We start from the raw sequence: 20,370 nt of genomic DNA, 5'->3' as shown, positions 1-20,370 counted from the left end.
AATTTCCTCAAATTAATATTTTCCCAAAACGTTCGGATACTTTGCCCTCCCGGAACATTGAATTGGCGAAAATTTTCCGAAAGAAACACTGCTTGAGCCGATCAACACATTGAATGTGTATAGAATTGACTGAAACGGGTATACAATGACTTTCCATTCGAAAAATTTGGATTTTCAAGTAGGTTTTCCGGCTTGCGCGCTTGCGTTGGAGAGAACCTGTGGAATAACATCTAACGGACGACTTTCGGCCGTTTAATACCCAACAGTCGCGTCTTCGTTCACGTTCCGGGAAAAGGAAAATTGGCGCGCTTAGATTGCGTACAAACCACGCAAAATTTGAATATTATTCTTAAAAATATAGGTGATTACATTTCATTGTGAGGAGGGATTTATTTGGTGAGTAATTATTGTTTTGTTTGAAGGTTCTAAATAAAAACTAATCGATAATTTTTGAGGAAAATATTCCTGTTTTCTTTTAATTTTTCTGTTACCTTTTTTCGAAGATTTACAGGTTTATTCGCGATGATCGTCGGTTAGAATATTTCAAATAATAACTTGGAATTTTCAAGTGAAGCTTTGTTGCAAGGGACGAAAACTTAGAAAGAATTTCTAAATTGTTTCAATGTATCATATAAACTTTTTCCCAGGCAATTTTCCTGAAAGAAACTAAAAATTATTTTAAAATAGGGCTTCATTCCAATATTAATTACTTCGAGATTTTTTCATGAAAATTTCTGAATTTCTAGCTCATGTAAGAAAACATGCCAATGCTTCTCCTATGTTAATTAGATATTCAATTGAACACACAGGGTGTTTCGATTTCAATGTCAAAGTCATTCATGGCAAAGTCATTCATTCTCGAAACTTAATTTTTTCAAATGAGAACCTATTTTTTGAATTGGTTATGTGCAATCCACGTCAAAAAATAGTGTATACGTGTAATACATACTTCTGATCTAAAATACTCATTCATCGAGTTATTCTTTTTTTCTTCTAAAGAATTTGAACTATTCGAATTTCTCCATTCCCGGTGTTAAAAACAAGACTTCAAAAAGTAATGTTATGTTTTTAATTTCTTCGCGCGAAGGATTTGCATTATGCTTTACGAAATAATATGCCAAAACATAGGTTTTATTTTTCGATCACAAAAAATAGTGTTCATATTAGGCCATTTGAAAAGTCACCGGTCTGATGCACAGATGACGGTGCCAGTAATAAATCCATATGATTTTTTATTCCTTCAAACGATACGTATCAAAATTTGACAGCAGTCAGACCATTAGTTTGTGAGATATTGCGTTGTGAATGTAGCTACTTTTGTTATTTGAAAAAATATGGAAAAAAAAGAATTTCGTGTGCTGATAAAATATTGCTTTTTGAAGGGAACAGATATAGTTGAAGCAAAATCTTGGCTTGATGAAGAGTTTTTGGGGTTTGCACTAGCAAAAACAATCATAATTAATTGGTATGCTAAGTTTAAACGTGCTGAAATCATCATTAATTGGTATGCTAAGTTTAAACGTGCTGAAATGAGCACCGAAGACGGTAAACGCAGTGGACGCCCAAAAGAGTCTGTCACCGACGAAAAAATCAAAACAGTTCACAAAATAATTTTGAATTACCGTAAAGTGAAGTTGATCGAGATAGCAAACATTGTGAAGATATCATCTGAACGTGTACATCATGTCATTCATGAATATTTATACATGAGAAAGCTGTGTGCAAGGTGGGTGCCGTGCGAGCTCACAATCACAGTTAATGATTCTGAGCAGTGTTTGAAGCTGTTAAAGTACAATGAATCTGAATTTTTGCGTCGATATGTGACAATGGATGAAACATGGCTCCATCATTTCACTCGGAGTCCAATCGACAGTTAGCTGAGTGGATTGCACACGATGAACCTAATCTGAAGCGAGAAAAAAACACAACAGTCAGCTGGCAAGGTTATGGCATCAGTATTCTGGGATGCGCAAGGTATAATATTCATTGATCACCTTCAAAAGGGCCAGACTATCAACAGCAATTATTATATGGCGTTATTGGCTCGTTTGAAGGATGAAATCGTCAAAAAACGGCCCCATTCGAAGAAAAAAAAATGTGCTGTTTCATCAAGACAATGCGCCGTGTCACAAATCAACGAAAATAATGGCGAAATTGTATGAATTGGGTTTCGAATTGCTTCCGCATCCACCGTATTCGCCAGACCTGACCCCCAGCGCCTTTCCCCTGTTCTCAAACCTCAAAAGAATGCTCGCTGGAAAAAAATTTAGCGCCAATGTAGAAGTAATCGGCGGAACTGAGACCTATTTTGAAGCGAAAGACCAATCGCACTACAAAAATGGTATCGAAAAGTTGGAAGATCGCTATAATCGCTGTATCGCCCTCGAAGGCAACTATGTTGAGTGATAAAATCGAACTTTGTCATAAAAATGTGTTTTATTATGGTAAACCGGGGACATTTCAATTGGCCTGTTATTGGTTATTCCCTTTATCCTTCAAGTGCAGTTGCGGATCAACCGATACGCTGAGTACGCTGAAGCGTAAGGCCCCGAGTTCCACAGAAGCCCTTGATCGAATCAACTTCTCTTCTGAATGAAAATTTGTCATATTAGTGAAATGAAAAACAATGAAATAAAGCAACCAGACCCAGAGCAAAAATTCAGCTGCCGTAAAAAAATTACATCAAATCGAAAAGATTCCGCTTCTGCATATTTCCTCCAATTAATTTTATCTCTCTGCAATATATTCCCGCAACACTGGCTAAAAATTTCTCGGCATCCCTTTGAAATCTAGATACAGGACACTGTCGATATTGTGTGGAAGGGAGGGATACGAAGTGCGAGACACTTGTTCGGCATTTCTTAGTTATAAATATTTTAACCTCGATGTTAACTGAACTGTGTTGGTGTACCTAAATGAGCAATTTTTTTCAACATTGGACTTCTTATTCGAGTGATATCATTTTCTTTCTGAAAAATAAAAGGTAAGCTTTATGGTTTCACTTTCATGCTCTTGAAATCTCATTCTCCCATATTGTTTTGAATTCTTTGAATTGACTTTTGTGGTAGATTTATCTGTAATGAGCCTCCAAGAATATTTGGCAAATTTTCAACAAAAGAAGTCGCATTTTTGGGCAAAGGGAATCCTCGAGCAATAATGGAAGTTGAAAACCAATTTTAGATCAGCATCAATGTGTTTTGTTTACTAATGGAAAATCAAGCACATTATTATATGCACGATGAAAATTAATTACATTTTCATTAATAACTCTGAGTAAAATCAAGAATAAGGTCTCTACACAAATTTACTCAAACGTAAATGAAACTTTTGTTGGTATTGTAGTTTGAAACAATTTTTGTGTTCAAATTCAATCAATTCATGCAATCTCTAGAGTTCTCGAACTACAATTAACGGGTAGAATGTTCGTTCAACGTTTTATGAAACCTCTACATCTCATAATTTGCAAGAGAAAATGATAACAACATATAAAATACTTATAAAAATAGCAAAATAGTTTCAACTGATCAACTGTTCAGTTTGATAATATGTATAAAACTCCCGCGTTGTTTACTTACTGCAGTGACTATATTGCTATGTGGTAAACAACTGTCAGCAATATAAATTAATGTTAGATAATGTCGGATATTAAGTTCGCGAATAAAAAATTGAGAAAAATGTCCTCCGATTAAAAATTGATGCATTGTATCCAACCAGAAATACGACAGGCTGCTGACGCAACAGCACACGGCTTGGTGCCAGAAAGAAGTGAGTATCGCTATCTATAAGTTATTTAATTATACAGGGTGAGTCTTTGACTTGTACATATATTTCAACCCAAGATTCTTGAGGTAAAAAAAAAACACTTTTTTCATTTACCATTTTTTCCGATTCGGTCCTGTTTAAAAGATATAGCCATTTTAAATTTTCAAAATGAGCTAATTCACCCCTGAAAACCGAAACACTGAAGTTTTCTCAAACATAAGATATACCTTTTGAACCTTGGAAATAAGCTACTAAATTAGAAAAACTATCATAAACTCACGGTTAACATTCCATTTGTTGAACAATGTAGTGTTTATAATGAAATAAATGAGTAATTCCAATTTCGTTGACGCTAAAGATTAAATATTCTTTTCTTGATTTTCTATTTCATTTTCGATAATTATAACGAATTGAGCTCGCTACCACCCATATTAGCTCTGTTATCCATATCCATTCATTCTTTATATTTCATTTATATGATATCGTTTTTTATTTCATTTCGTACAAGAATTGCCATTTAACCTTAAAATCTAAAATAAATAATATTTATCTGTGAAAGTTCTAACACAGACTATGGTAATCTGTGATTTTAAGTTTGAATTTCAAATTTCGAGTGATGCCAAATATAAACACAGCAGTTGGGTTCGAATAATCTATGTTCTAACCTAAAATTTTTATTTATAGTTTACACCCTTATTGTTATAAGATATTTGTTATTATGTTAGCATGAAATGAAAATCATCGAAGATTTGAAGAAACCCAACAGAATATTGAAGTTCCGTACATATTTTCAAGAAATTTGAAAACAACTTCCAAAATAAATGTGTGGATACAAAAAAAAAAAAAAAATTTGTTCTTAATGTGTACCTAAATTATAGACAACTTTACTTCTTAATTCATCTTGATTTTGGCATTGAAAATAAATGAGAAGTATTCAATATAAATATCCACAATAGAATATCCTGTTTCTTTCAACACCTAATTTGTTTTCACATTAAAACAATTATGGCTTGGAAACTTGGAAGTATGTCAATCATATGCTCTTAGGATGAATTTATGGAATGGCAAAAGAATAAAAGTATTCAATCTCAATCACATGAAAATTTGTCTAGTATGTACCTAGTGGTATGTTTCAATGTGAGTTTGAATGACCCGTAGAAGAATACAGTATTGTTCAATAGCAGCAGTCTTTAGTGAGAAATTGATTGTTGTCATTATAATGGGACTATTTTGTGAAAACTTTTTTAAACATGAGCTTTATGAATAATCTGGACTTTTCAAGAAGAATGTTGATTTTAGTGAAGTATCTTCTTATTATCAGAGCAGTGACAAAGCTCAGTAATTTGTAATCAAATCGAGGAGTTGAGGTGAGCTTATTCAAATAACTTCATTTTCAAATTAAGTTGGCTATTACTTCAATTCTAAAATCTGAGACATGACATCATAGTAAATATTCATTTCAGTGGTTTTTTTTCCACAACAGAACAGAGTTGCATTCAGCCAAAGTACCCAATTTTTCGAATTTCACAGATAATTTTTTTTTTTAAGATCAAGTTACTCGAAATCGGCGCTTTGTACGAGAAAATATGAGGAATACTTTTATTTTTCAAATTAGCCAAATATTCTTCAATGAACGTTCAAATTACTTTAAAGAGTTGATTTCTTCGAATTTCTGGTATTTTTATGGGATGTAATGTTCATAATAAAGAAACAGAAGAATGTGTATGGAATCTTGTGTTCGGAAAAGATGTATCACATCGAAAAAAAGCTTTATTTCAAAAATCATTTCCTTCGATAGAACCTTTTACGAGATATAGCCGAAAATCACATTTTTTTAACGATTTTCAACAGCCTATAGCTTTTTAACTGGGCCGAATCGGAAAAAATGGTAAAGGAAAAAAGTGTTTCTTTTGACCTCAGGAATCTTGGGTTGAAATATATGTACAAGTGAAAGACTCACCCTGTATAGGAAGTGGTGCGAAGAAAAAAAGGTGAAGAATACAATTTTCGAAAGTGTACATTTAGCACATTTTGGAGAACAAACCAGACAAATGGAGCCGTTTACCTTGTGAGCAATATACAGTGTGATACGAACAATGCTACAAATTGAAGAAAAAACTGATATTTCGAAACATGGGAATTTCAATAAGTAGTTTGTTATATTTTAGTTCATTGTTTATTTATTTTTATTTATTTATTTATTTCAACGGTACAACCATTTTACATTAGAACAAAAACAAATAAACAGTAATGAAACAAAGGAAATGATACAGCTCAGCTGAAGGCCCAGAAATATACAAAAAAAAGATGAACATGAAATAGTTCTATTCAAGAATTATTGAAATATCTTTTGATCGCGAATAGGGACTCATCCAACAAATCCAAACCCGATTCATTAGATGCTCTTATCGCCCTATCCACTGGGTTGTTATAGGAATAGTTCCTGGTATGAAACTCAGGTACAAGAAAATCTCTGTCACGCAAATTAACATGTACTGCATTTAAATTCAATCTTGCCAGTAGATAGGGACAATCAATGAGGTCATTAAGGAGCTTACAAACAAAAATTATCCCGAAATTTTTTCTTCGTTCGTGAAGAGTTTTCAAGGATAAGCCGGACCTATATATATATATATATATATATATATATATATATATATATATATATATATATATAAACTATAGTCAATTTCACTAGACTGAATGCCCCGCTCATATCCTATCCACCTCAAAAACTTTTTCTGTTCTTTCTCAATATTACCGATGTGAACCTGATAGTGCAAAATAGGGCTGGGACTTTTTCGCCTTTTTGTATTCGAATATTCATCCATAAATTTATTCGATTATTCGAATAATTCATTCAAACAACTATTCATGCTTGATTATTCATGACTAGTCATGAATATTCAACCATTCGTTGATTATTCAGTGATTATTCAATGATTATTCAATGAATATTCAGTCAATATTCAGTGATTGAACTCATGTTTTAATGAACCAATAAAATCCGAGCGTTTTGATGAATGAATATACCCTTTGCGACTTGGTATAATCGTTTTGGTGTTTTGCCTCTCGGCATATACGCTCTATTAGTGTTACGTCACACACCGCCATTTTTGGTTCTCCTGTCAGTGTTCGGAATCCAAACAAATATATTGTCATTCAAATTAGTACGGTCTCGTTGAAGGAATTGGCTTATTTTCATAAATGACAGTATTTGAGGAACGATTTCAGTATTAATTGATAGACCGAAGGAACGAGGTTAATACCAGTAACTTCGAATCCTGTATCATTCCCCATATTTTGTAAAAAGGCGTGTTTATTAGTTGAACCTCAAGTTCGAACTTACGGCATTAATCTCGTTTCTTCTGTCTATCAATTAATAGTAAAATCGTTCCTCAAATAATCTTATTTATCAAAATTAGCCAATTCCTTCAACGACAACGTACTAATTTCAATGACAATTTGTTTGTTTGGATTCCGAACACTGACAGGAGTTTATTTATAATTTTAATTCAATTGTATATATCAATTTCAATATTAAATAATTTCCAGTAATTTTAATATTAATAAAACGATTTGTCCGTAGTGAATCACAAAACCTCATCATTCAAACTTTCATTCGTAACTTCATAAATATCCAATTACTCACTGAATAGAAAATTATTCACTGAATAATCAGTGAATACTCAAATATTCACTGATTATTCATGAATAGAAAAGTAGTCATTGATTATTCAACTATTCAGTGAATATTCATGATTATTCGAATAATGCAAAATGCAATTATTCGAATAATTATTCAATGATTATTCGAATATTCAAATCATTCCTTCATGATTCCCAGCCCTAGTGCAAAATGCTTCTGACGTTAGTTATATATTTTTTATAGCATCGATGTCATTAAAATCCTTTGTATTTCGTTTGTTTTTTTATTGTTTGCCTTCAAATAGATATTATTATATTTGTCAAGGTATTTTTTTATATAAAAAAGATTCATCCAGAATAGATGAGAAAAATATTAACTATCACAAAATTCTAGAGGGCGGGAAGTGAGGGGTGTAATATGACACTTTCTAACCTTCAATGACGTTAGTAATGACAGCAATGATAACTATCAACTACTTCATCAATTATAACGATCGTTAATATAAATCGTACTCATATAATGTTGGATCTCCAGATTTATATGAATTTGAAACCGTTTAAAAGTAAAATAACAAATCTAATTCGGAGAAGTAACTTCTCATGGCTCGCCTTGAAAAGTGACACTTCTCCCCCTTATGGAAAAATATACCATTTACCTCAAAATTCGAATAAAATTTTTATGTTTTTTTGACATTTAAAGGGATGTAAGAATGTTAATTTATTTAAAACACAATATTCAACTTGATTCACGAATTTCAATTATTTTGAAGACAAATAAACATTATCATTATTATTTGTGAAATATTTATGCCTTGGGTGTTATTTGATATCAAATCAATATGCTGAATCTCAATCTCAGAGGATCTGTCATCCCGAAAATAAAGAATATTAATAATGATAATGAACAATCTTTATTTTGAGGAAACTCTCAACAATCAAGTTTTCAAACAGAATAATGTCAGTACAAAAAATATAGTAATAATCTCAAATTCACTCACAAGTAAGAAGTTATTGATTGAGATAACTTTCAATACCACAAAGTTTCAAATTCAATAACATTTTGCAATCTGCTTTTTTGATTCGTTCAAGGTTGTTTATCGTCTTTATAAAATTCAAGAGTTTGTTCATAATTTAAGACATCTGTTTAAAGGGGTATTTCTACCTTCTTCGACAATATTCTGTATTTTTGTTCTGATGATGTAATGAGCTTCAAATTTCGCACGAAACTCGAAATTATTATTTTATATCAATAACCAAAATCAATTCATTGATTAAATTAATAACTTGGTTTTATGGTCACGGGAAAAATGGGTGATTTTTTTTCGATATTTTTCGGAAGGACTAATTCATATTCGAGGACGAATTCATCATCAGTGAGTCGGATATTATTCTTTGACATCATAACGACGAAATGATGGCGCGATCTGTTCAGACGTGCTCAAAACTGAAATAGACCTCATTTAATTCCATAAAGAAGCCCCAAGATCAAAAAGAAAATTTAATTTCATTGACAACTCCAAATGTAGATTAATCATGTTTTGTGGAGGTGTTATTAGTTAATTACTTGTGGAAATTTTGTAATGAAGTTTACATTACAACGGTGGTAAATTAGGGCAGCTCCAAGGATTGATGAAGTTGCAAGGTCTTCAAATATAATTGATGATGGTGTTTTGAAACTTATTGAGTGTAAGCTACAATTTTCTCCTGTGCAAACTGTGAAGACGAATTGATTTTATGAATTCAAAATAACACAAATTGACTTCAAATTAGGTACGAATGATTGCTCAATAATAAGCTGTAGAGTCGTTTCAGTTGATAGATTATCCTTCGAATAGTTTTTATGAACATTCCATAGTTAAATCAGATTGATCTACCACATTGTAAACAATTTTTTCTTCTCTGAACTTGATCACCTCGTACCTCTAACAGGAGGTAGATGATGAAGTGAAGAAAGGGAATATCTTCTTCTTCTTCTTCTTCTTGCTTATATGACCTGGTAGTTCATATAGGTAGGCGTCTGCCTGTTAATAATTTATCAGCCTCTTCATAAAACCTGTACACTTTAGAACCAGATCAGTAATATCTTTGAGACCATCGAAGATATCCATCGAAAAAGCCATATGCAAGTAAAGATGAGCAACGAAGTCACTGAACAAATGAATATATGGAAAGAGGTATATCATTGATCATTTCGACGTCATTATGGATGAAATAATAAGAAAAAAGTTGACAGGAAAGGAGGGTTCCGACTTGGAGATCGTGAGATCGAAATAATATCCTATTCTGATGATGCATCAGTCTTGGTAGCGGAAAATAGAGATTATCTGGAAAGGCTTCTCTACACTTTTATCGCTGCGGCAAAAGCAATGGCATAAAAAATATCAGTATCCAAGTCGAAATGCATCACTACATCCAAAACACCTCTTAGATGTAAGTTAGTTATCAGATTAAGAAATTTAGCTACTTTGCTATAGAAATTTTGCAGCTTTGGTGGCTTGGCAGCTGAGGTCAGGGGATAAGCGATCAAGGCACCCTAGAACAGCATCCGTCAAAGGTCATCTGATTTTTCCGAAAAAATCGAAAAAACACGTTGCTTAGTAATATTTTAACAAGAAGCATGAGTGTTGGTGGCAACAAAAATTCGTGTCGAAGACAAAGATTTTTGCTCCTGCATGAATGCTTTTTTTTCAACAAATATTACTTTGCAATGTGTTCTTTCGATTTTTTACTGAAAGAAATAAGTGTTCGATTGGCATTAATTTGACAAAACTATTTCATGAGACCATAATTACTTGTTATCAAAAGTATTATAAATTTTTGTGACCACAGCTGTCAAGTTTTGCCACGGGTAAACTCGAAAAAAATGCTGACAGATGTTTTCATACAGTTTTTCATCTTGAAAGCAATTGTAATTCAATATTGAGCGTTTGTGATTGGTGGAAAGTAAGACGAGGGAAATAGTCCAGCAAATATTTCTGAGTCATGGTAAAACCTCGTATTTCTAAAACTGCCATAAAACCCATACTGACATTATATGCTTGAGAAACAAAACCAAAAATATCTAAAACAAGTTGAATTATGGGAACAACAAAACAAGATAAGGGATAGAATAGTTCACAAAATAACTAGGAAAACACTTTGGGACAGTGACAGGAGCGAAGACGTTAGAGAGACGTCAGATTGATAATGTCAATCAATGAGTGCTTTAAAAAAAATTGGGTGAAACTACCATATCGAATGACACAAGAACAACTGGTTAGGGTAATGACAGAGAAATCACTTTCGGGATGGCGAAGTATAGGAAGATCTAGAAAATAATTTAGGAACAATCTGTCTCCAGAAGGCTAGTTCAGATGAGGAACAGGCATAAAGGCTACTTTGAAGAAGGAAGAAGAAATAGATCACAAGTATGCAGTAATTTCAAGAATGGAACTAGTAGATCTCTACATGATTCGATAGCTATCCCTACATACTTTTTAACACCAAGAAATAGGTATTCGATGTCTACAAACGTAACGCAGGTCAGTTCTTCATTTTAATGATCTAAAAATCCCGACCTTGTACGATAATTTAGAACACTTTCTGCTTGGAGATAACGGTCTGAAATCAATCGAGAACGGAATAATTCAGGAATAGTGGATACACACTGACGTAAATTATCAATTATTGCTCATGAATTAAGCGACAGGAGAAAAACATTCGTTGTATGAGCTAAAATTACGATTCTCAAAACAATGTAAGTAATAGAAATAGAAAATCTATTAGACTTTTGTTTACATTCACCAACCCACTATCCAAATGTTCTCCTCAAGCAACCGTGAGCAGATGCAGCAAATGCCTATGTTGACTAATTGTTTTGACGGGACTGTTTAGTGATGCTGAATGAAGACACTCTCCTCCTTCAGAAACGTCGGTTTAATAGGCGAAATTATCAATATTTGGCAATATTAAAAAGTATTAATAACAACTGAATGGTCCAATCAATTTTCACGAAGATGTAATTAATTTTTAATAGCGATCGTATAACAAGTGCTATTCGGTAAATATGTTTTATTTTAAAAATAACCTCTAGAGCAGATCCCAGTGAAAAAAAATCGAGAAAATCGACTTGGTGTCAGGAGCTTTTGAGCGATCGTCATTCATACGCCTTTATTGGAGACGGAACAGATATGTTTATGATATGTGATTTACAGAGTACCTATGTTTTAGTATAGTTTTTTTCGTCTGCATTTCATTTTTGGACTACTGAGTGTACAGTGCATCCCATTTTGGGTGAGACAGCCAGGTTTCTCGTTTGTTATTTAAGATAGAGCCTTGCGGTTTTCACGTTCCTGTCCTACTTTTTCGTGAAACTCAAGTTGGTCTAATCAGATTTTGCATAACTGTTTCCGTTCAAGATATACAGGGCGATTTTGGAAATTGATACTTTTCGGACCCCTCCTTTATCTCCGAAGTTATTAGAAATAATGCTGAGGTAAAAACTACGTCTGAATCAGAATTCTGCATAGAATCCAGTGGCGTACTCAATATTTTTTTTCGGGGTATGGTTTTGAAGATTCAACACAAACCTATATTTTTTTTAATGGAACACCATGTATATCATCACTGCGTTGAATTTGTAATTTTTTCCCTTCAAAATGATGTATGATAGTATGTAGGTAGGATGTTCAGAAATATTAAAAAAACACTAAAACATCAAATAATGATGATTTCTTGTTAATGGGCAATGGATTTCCCATATAAAAGAAGAATCAATAATAATGACAATAATTTATAGCGATGACAGCTAGATCAGATTGGTTTTTTTCCCTCCAATGCCTACTTGATAAAACAATGCTCCCAAATGCATAGTAGCCATAATAACAACAAGGATGTTTGTATCATCAATGACCTACTACTTTTTAAAATCGAAAGTAATAATTCTCTTATTGAAACATAGGAAATTTATGGCCCATTTACAAAAAATCATCATTATTTGATGTTTTAGTGTTGTTTTTAATATTTCTGAACATCCTACCTACATAGTATGATACATCATTTTGAAGGGAAAAAAATAACGAATTCAACGAAGTAATGATATACATGGTGTTCCATTAAAAAAAATATAGATTTGTGTTGAATCTTCAAAACCATACCCCGAAAAAAAATATTGAGTAGGTACACCACTGGATTCTACGCAGAATTCTGATTCAGACGTAGTTTTTACCTCAGCATTATTTCTAATAACTTCGGAGATAAAGGAGGGGTCCGAAAAGTATCAATTTCCAAAATCACCGTGTATCTCTTGAACAGAAACATTTATGCAAAATCTGATTAGACCAACTTGAGTTTCACGAAAAAGTAGGACAGGAACGTGAAAACCGCAAGGCTCTATCTTAAATAACAAGCGAGAAACCTGGCAGTCTCACCCAAAATGGGATGCACTGTACATGTTTGTGATCAAACGTCGTCAGGGCCGTAGCGACCATCAGAGGTAGGGAGGTGACCTCTTGGCGTCAGTTGAAAGAAAAAAGAACGGTGAGTCTTTATTTGTAGGTAATAGAATTTTCTCTCATAATTACTCGTATATTGAATTCTAATTCATTGAGAAACAGTTATTAATTAATATACAGGGTTTTTCAAAATTCAGTGTCAACATTTCAGGGCCGTATTTTTCAGGTCAAAATGAACATGTTTCATGTTTCAGATATTTGCATAGTCTAGTTAATGCTTAAGGAATCTTGTAATTCAAATCACAATCCAAATACGTAAAGTTTTTTGTTTTCATTATGGTAATAGAGATTTCTAGCTTAAGTTGAGAATTTTAATTAAATGTAGCGAATTACAAAAAATTATCTCAAATTATTTATTCCTCGATAATGATTGTAGATGCATGAAAGTTACAGGAGATTAGAATCCACCAACGGCGAACTATAAAAAAGGTTTTGAGGGCTTGATCCCTGGAAAAAATCTATCCCTGTAGCTTCCACAATCACTCGGCATAGTGGATAATGTAAACCCTGACATATTCCAAATTTGATCTTAATATCTATCTCAAAAACTGAAAGAGCTACGAAGAAAAAACTAGAAATCTTGAAACTTTAACGCTCTGCAATTTGGTAACGAAGCGTTCGCAGACACATGTTTAAGAATCTGAAAGTGTTATTTTGATAAATACGCTCCTGAAATTTTTATACTGAATTTCGATTCACCCTGTATACTGACTAGATATTTTGATGTTTTATATATTTTGTATATTTTTATGAGGGGCGCTAAAATCCATTTGGTAACTTTTCGTTTTTCGTGAGAGAATTGATGATATGGTGAAATACTAACGCATTTTAAGAATTTTCGTGAAAAATGGAAGAGAGGTCTATTTTGATTTTTCTATTTTTCCAATTGATACATCCTTTTCAATTGATGGATATTTCGAACCAAAAACACCAAGAACAAAAAATTTCGCTATTTCCAAAAGATCAATGGCAGTATAAGTACATGTTTAGACAAACATCGGTAATTAGCAGTAGAAATTATAAACATCGGTTGGTACTAAAAATTGATACTGGAAACAATGTTTATTTTCGAACGGTGCAACAGGCCCTATGTAACTAACAGATAAACCAACATTTCTGCATTTTATTGTCAATTCAGTGATCACATATATGATTTGTCAGATGGAGAAAATAAACAAGCACACAAAAAAAACCCTACTTCATCCCATGGCTTTTTTCATTTTGTTTTTCATTTGAAGCAAATAAAAAGAAGATCCATCAGAATTTCAATCACTGTCTGAATTTTACGTAACCAATTCCCCTCCATGCGGAATACAATATGCCAATTTATTTCTTTTACATAGAAATTCATCCCACCGACCGAAGTTATTCCCCTCTAAAAATTGAAAATCTATATTGGGTTCACCTGTTGTATAAACTTTCTGGGTCTTCTTCTTGGAGAATTGGAAAACACCTTTGTGAAGTAGGGCGACTATTCTGATACCCGTTTTCCATCAAGGATCCCTGATTACTTGGTAATACGATGCTTTGAACTGTAATGAAAACTCTTGGAAAACTCGAAGTTTTTCAGACAATTACATCGGAATCGATACTATTTTCTACTGCTCTTCTACCGGGAATCGACACCGTGAGGTTTCGATTACCCAGCAATTTGCCTCATAAAAAATGCGTAGTGAAATTATAGTGTTCTGGACAAGTTTATGGTAGCGATTTTCTACCAAGCAATAAAGCATTGGGTGCAAGCAAGCATTTCTGTTTATACTTAACTTCTCAACAACTGGAGTAAATATTTTTGTGCAACAAATAAATTCATTAAAAAGTAATGACTTCTTGTTAATGCTTCACCTGATTTTTTTAGAATGCAAATATTCTGAAATGTTTGTAATGAATTTATTGAAAACATTTCTGAATATTTGCATTCTAAAAAAATTCAGGTATGGCATTGACAAAAAGCTATCATAAAGGGTACAGGTATGTTGATATAATGTTGTGAAATGGTTGAAATATTTCATCAGTCACAAGAAATAACGTTGATTTGCTCAAAGTATTATATCAATAGTGAACTTCATTTTAAAAGTACAAATACGTTTTCATTATGATATCAACAGAAACTTTGATATAACACTTAAATATATAAAAAATTGTTTATATATTCAAAAATTGCACATAAAAAAAATAGACATCTATGCATTTTTCTGGTTATATTTCTGGTACTTTCTTGATATTCCAAATAGAATGTTTGGCGAGACTCACTCGACCCAAGCTAATTTTTTGAGGAGACCTTATATATCACAATTTTATTTGGAGTAAGCTAAATGTTTTGGCAAAATTCTTCGAAAGAAGGAGAATTAATGCAGGCGAATCTTCGAGTTTTTTGCGCTTGAATGCAACAGCTGACACTTAAAATCAATCTCAAGAAGATTTTGTAAATTTAAAGGACATCGGAAACGAATACCCAATTTGTTTTTTTCATCCCCCAGCCAAGGCTCATGTCTGGGTACGCCTGAAGGAAATAAAATTAAAATTTACAACATACTGTATTCCTAAGCGGTGACCTATTCATGTCCTAACCGCATTCGGTGCTGCTTGGCTTCAGTATTCCAACGTGAATTGACAAGTTCAGCAAGTTATGGGTGACTTTGCTGGACTAGCATAGAGTCACTCCAGATGGATTTATAATTTAGTGAACAACTGCTTGAGTAAATGTGTAAATCTTTGGACATTACGTATAGATATAAAGGAATATCATTTTGTACTTTCAGTTTACTCAAAATACCCTCTGTATTATTGAAAATTTTTTTTATAACAAACAGAAATCAAAATTTCGTACAAGGTGTTTTGTTTTTTTGTTCAATGCTTTGAACAAAGTTGAAAAGTGACCTCATCAATGTGATAATATTGATCGAACAATGCATGGAAAGTTATTGAGAAAAAAATTTTTTCGTGCTAATTCGACATGTTTTGAGATTCGAAGTATTGAAATTCAAAAAATATAAGTTCAAGAATGCCTTACACACCTTTTTGATCAGAGGAATGTGAATGAGTGCAAGCCTGGCTAAAGGGTGGCTGTTTCCTTTCCACTCTGAATTTTTCGATGTATCAATTTCAATTTTAATTTCAATACTTTGAAAATTTTAGGGTGACAAAGGAAAAATTTCCCTTCAGCCAGGCTAGCACCTTTTTACCTTCCTATATTGGAAAATGTGTTGTTTTAAATATGATTTTACTCGAAATACTTTCCCTACAATGCCAAATAGCTTTCCTTCCATAATTAAATTTACAATGTTTTTGTAAAGCACGTAAATTGGCAATGAAAGGTAACAGAGGTCTAAATATAGTTTTCCGATTCGGTGAATTCCTTCGCTGGTCTGTTCTATCGCTTCGAACAGTATAATTGAAAATGTTCCCACTAGAAAGAACAATCTGCCGTCTATCAATCATACCGTCGACCAGTTTATTTAATCACAAGATCGATTTGCAGATTTCAAAACAAATCGACTACTGCAGCCGTGACGGAATAACGAATCTATAGGCGTTCTCATTAATTCAACTTTGCGAGCGATTTGTTTCATGTTCGACCTTCCGTGAACTAATAATTGCCGATGATTGAGTTTTTTGACCTTTCAAATAATTTTGGGACAAAAACAAAAACCTCTAATAACATTCTTTTTATTGACCTATCCGAACTCGCCCCTCTGAAATTTTGGTTTTGATAGGTGTGAAACTGCAAATTTCACATCATTTGTAATGTAATCTTCCAGTAAATTTTTCTGAATTCGAGAGCGAATAGAAGAAATGATTAAAAGTTGATTTGTTCGAATGTTTTTGAAAACTTTTTCGACAGTTGCTTTTTTCAACGATGTGATGTAAAGAGAAACACTTCATGTTGCATGTGATTCAATGAAAAAATGCTTGTTAAAAACGGTCTAATTTGTTAAAGAAATTATGGTTCATATTCAAAAATCACAAGTTATCGTAACTTCAAAACTAAATGCAATGAAAAAAATGATGAAACCAATGGATTCTACTGAAAAAAGTGCCTGTAGAATGTTTTTGTTTCATAATTCTAGCACCAGTTATGCCATTTTCCAATTTACTCTTATAGTTCAAGAACAGTTGAATTTATTAGGTTGCGGTTTTTACTAAATTAATTCTCCGACATTACATTTTTTTCATAACGAATTTGGGACACCCGATACAGGTTTGTTGGAAAAAATATTTAAGAAATGTTCATTAATCCAGGTATCAATTATGATTAGTAAATATCTTCGAAATGAGAACCATCGACTCTGATAGAACAGAATTTTCATCGTATCTTTATGTTAATTTCTAAAGAGAAATCAACATAAAGATACGATGAAAATTCTGTTCAATCAAGCAAAGGCTTGATTTCACTATTCATCATCGTTGTATTATTAAATTTTTAGATGATGTGACTTTGATCTCAAATTTGCTCTTTGCATACTAGTGGAAGTCAATCTTATTCCAGTTTCTTGATCTTTCTTCGTTTTGTTATCAGCTTTGTATTCATTGCATTGGTTTCATTACACTGAAAGAAGTATTCATCTGATATTATCGAAATTGTATCATAATTAATAAATCATTCATGGATCATATTGACAGATAAATATTTATTCAATGGAAATATAGAATTCATTCGCATTTCCATGAATTATTCCATTCAATAATGCTGAATAACTATGTATTCGATTGAAATTAAATATAGCTGAGTGTAAATTCTTCCTGAAGGGCTAAACTCGATTCCTGAAAAGTTGAACGTGGGTTTTGGCGATTGGATATTGCTCTGCCTAAGTAATCACATACGTGCTCAATTGGATTAATGTCTGGCGAGTTTTCTGGCCAGTTCATTTTCTGGATATTGTTCTTGTAGCTAATAGATGAGAACATCCATACATAAATTGGACTGTAAGGTACTGGTTTATGAAGTTCGAAGGACCATGAAATTTTCCACACTATTTATTGAAGTAGGTTTATATATACAATTACACAATGTACACGTCACAAGATTCGCTTAACTAGTTATCGAAAACTATGAATCAGTTCCACGCACTTATCCAATAACAATTTACCGACTTGGGTACTAACAAAGATTTTGGTGACCGACTGAAGGGTCTTTTCTAACCACGTGGCGACAAGGCCAATATTTAACTAACTTGAAATGTGCAAGCTGAACACTGTGTCTCAAGGGGGCCAAGGGGCGAGAGCAACGACGAACTATACTAAACTGTACTTGACTTGTACTTACTAGACTGTGTGTTGAATATACTGAACTGACTTGAACTCGAATTCATTGAAGTGACGGTTCGATTTTTTTACCCCACCTCGACCTTTTTGTCGAACCATCGAAAAGGGTTAAGAACATAGAAGTGCTACAGATAAAACGGACATAGTTAAATTATCATTATAGCCAGCCGTCATTAAAGGACGACTTCGCGCAGCGCACTCATAAAGTGCGTGGAATTATCTATAACTAACTTCAGGGGTCCTTGGACAATGGCGGCGCTTAGTTCTACGAATCTTGATCAAAACTTAACAGTTCTCTTGAACCCTTCATGAGCATCGTGGGGGGCGTTATCATCCTTATAATTGAAATTATCTCCAAATTCCTTGCACAGACAATAATTGGTTCAATGATGTTTTCTACGTAGATGACACCATTCATCGTTCGTTTAACGATCATAAGAGGAATATGGCGACCGTCTTGAAAGGGCATAACTTCCAGGGCAAATTGAGTCACTCTAATATGGCTGGACCTCTTAAAAACCCTTTCTCGTCGACTATCACTTTGTAAACTGAATCGTGGCTCATCCAAAAAAAGAACATAGCGCAATTATCGTAAAAGCCAGTCTTGGTGGTGTTTTGCCAATGCCGATGGGTAGCCCTATGTTCAGGTAATAGCTGAGGTACTCTTAAAGGTCTTCTTGTCCTTGAATATGTGGAATGCAACCGTCTCCTTATGGTACTGGTTGAGACTACCCGTCTAAAGGTCCTCAAAAAAATGTCTTCGAAGGACTGTTAGATACCGTTCGATTGTTTCGAGTAAAATTTGCTTCTAATGGTCTTTCCTGGCAGATATTACTCTGGGTCGACCAGGCACCGATCTCCAGGCAACGCTGCCGGTTTTCAGAAAAAAGGCCACTATGCGCCTCACAAAAGTATGTGGAATATTCAAACGCTGCTCAATCTGGTAGTTCCACAATGCTTTTTGATGTAGGGCTACTATTCTTATCCGGTCAAACTGAGAAATTGGATGTCCCGGCATTTTCCACAGAATATTCTCAATATTACATTTTTACAACTCTCGTTAATCACTAAAAACTGATTAACTTCGAAAACACCTGTGTTCTCCCGAAAAAAAAATTTTTTGCTGGTTTATTGTTTTCATTTATTTGATAAGAATATTCGAATATTAGGTGTGAATATTCGACACACACAAAAAATTGTCATATTACATTCAACAAGTTTTGGGTTGATAGGGAGGGCGGCAAGAGTGTATGTTGTGTGTGGGGACAACATGAGTTTATATAATATGTAAGGTACTTACTTCCGAAATGAATTGAATATCATTAAATATACCTTGTGAACAAATATTTTATTCACTACTACTTTTTTGAATGCATAATTTAACAATAAGTGAATATATTAAATATGAATTTGCTGTAATAGTTGTGAATGAATAAACTTTAGTTAAGTGCTTCATTAATGGAAGATGGATTTCTGTCAGTGTATCGATTTTATTTTTGCATGCTGGTCTCAGGGCCGCCGCCAGAAATTATGGTCTAATTATACCTTCGTTTACTGTTATTTTCGAATTTAAATTTGAATTTATAGGTTTTGTTATTTCATTTATTTTTCTTTCAGTGGGGGCTTTGTAGAACAACCATTGATTACTAAATATTTTTCAAAGTTTTTTCGATTTAATAAGTTGTATTTAAAACTGCGGTTCCTCGATTTTTCTTTTGAATAGCCTCTGTTATTCCTCCCAGGCATCTTTTCATACGAAATCGTTTTTTGTCAAATTTATCAGAGGATTTTGTCTATTTCATCAAAAAACGCCTTGATATTGTTTGAAAGTACTACGCCCTATATATTAAAAAGACGACATTGTTCTTGAAAGAACATTTTAGTACCTATTTGTATTATTGTATTAGTTCAGAGCTTCCAGTCGATTTCAATAAAATCATCACTCGGCAATTGTCAATCACCACAAAAATTAATATTTTCGCTAAAAAAAAATTGTTTTAACTGACTTCGCGCCCCTAGAGTTGGGCCACCTAACGGCGGCCCTGCAGGTCTTTATGTTCGAAAAAATCATGTGTCTTCAAAATCAAAAAGTCACAAGTGGCCATCGCGAACCAACTAACCAACCATCTAGACCATACTGTAAAAGCCCAGATCATCCAAACGGCAGCGATGCGATTCACAAAGAGATAACAGTAATCGTTCT

The 20,370-nt window shown here is 33.3% G+C and overlaps 1 protein-coding gene across 4 annotated transcripts in view; it reads left to right on the top strand.

Moving 5' to 3' along the window:
- Positions 1-251: 251 nt before the first annotated feature.
- The window catches only part of LOC123675742 (relaxin receptor 2-like), a 139,341-nt gene continuing 119,222 nt past the window's right edge, over positions 252-20,370 (top strand). The window contains exon 1 of one of the 4 annotated variants that reach the window (XM_045611231.1): positions 252-396. The gene's annotated coding sequence lies outside the window, so the exon portion shown is untranslated. Of the gene's footprint in view, positions 397-3,614; positions 3,766-10,695; positions 10,932-11,127; positions 11,147-20,370 lie in introns of those variants that run through there. The other 3 variants (XM_045611232.1, XM_045611234.1, XM_045611235.1) reach the window with 3 other exon arrangements.

The sequence above is a fragment of the Harmonia axyridis genome, chromosome 3 (assembly GCF_914767665.1).
Source record: "Harmonia axyridis chromosome 3, icHarAxyr1.1, whole genome shotgun sequence".
In the NCBI taxonomy this organism is placed as follows: Eukaryota; Metazoa; Arthropoda; class Insecta; order Coleoptera; family Coccinellidae; genus Harmonia; species Harmonia axyridis.
This window is presented reverse-complemented; position numbering and strand designations above follow the sequence as displayed.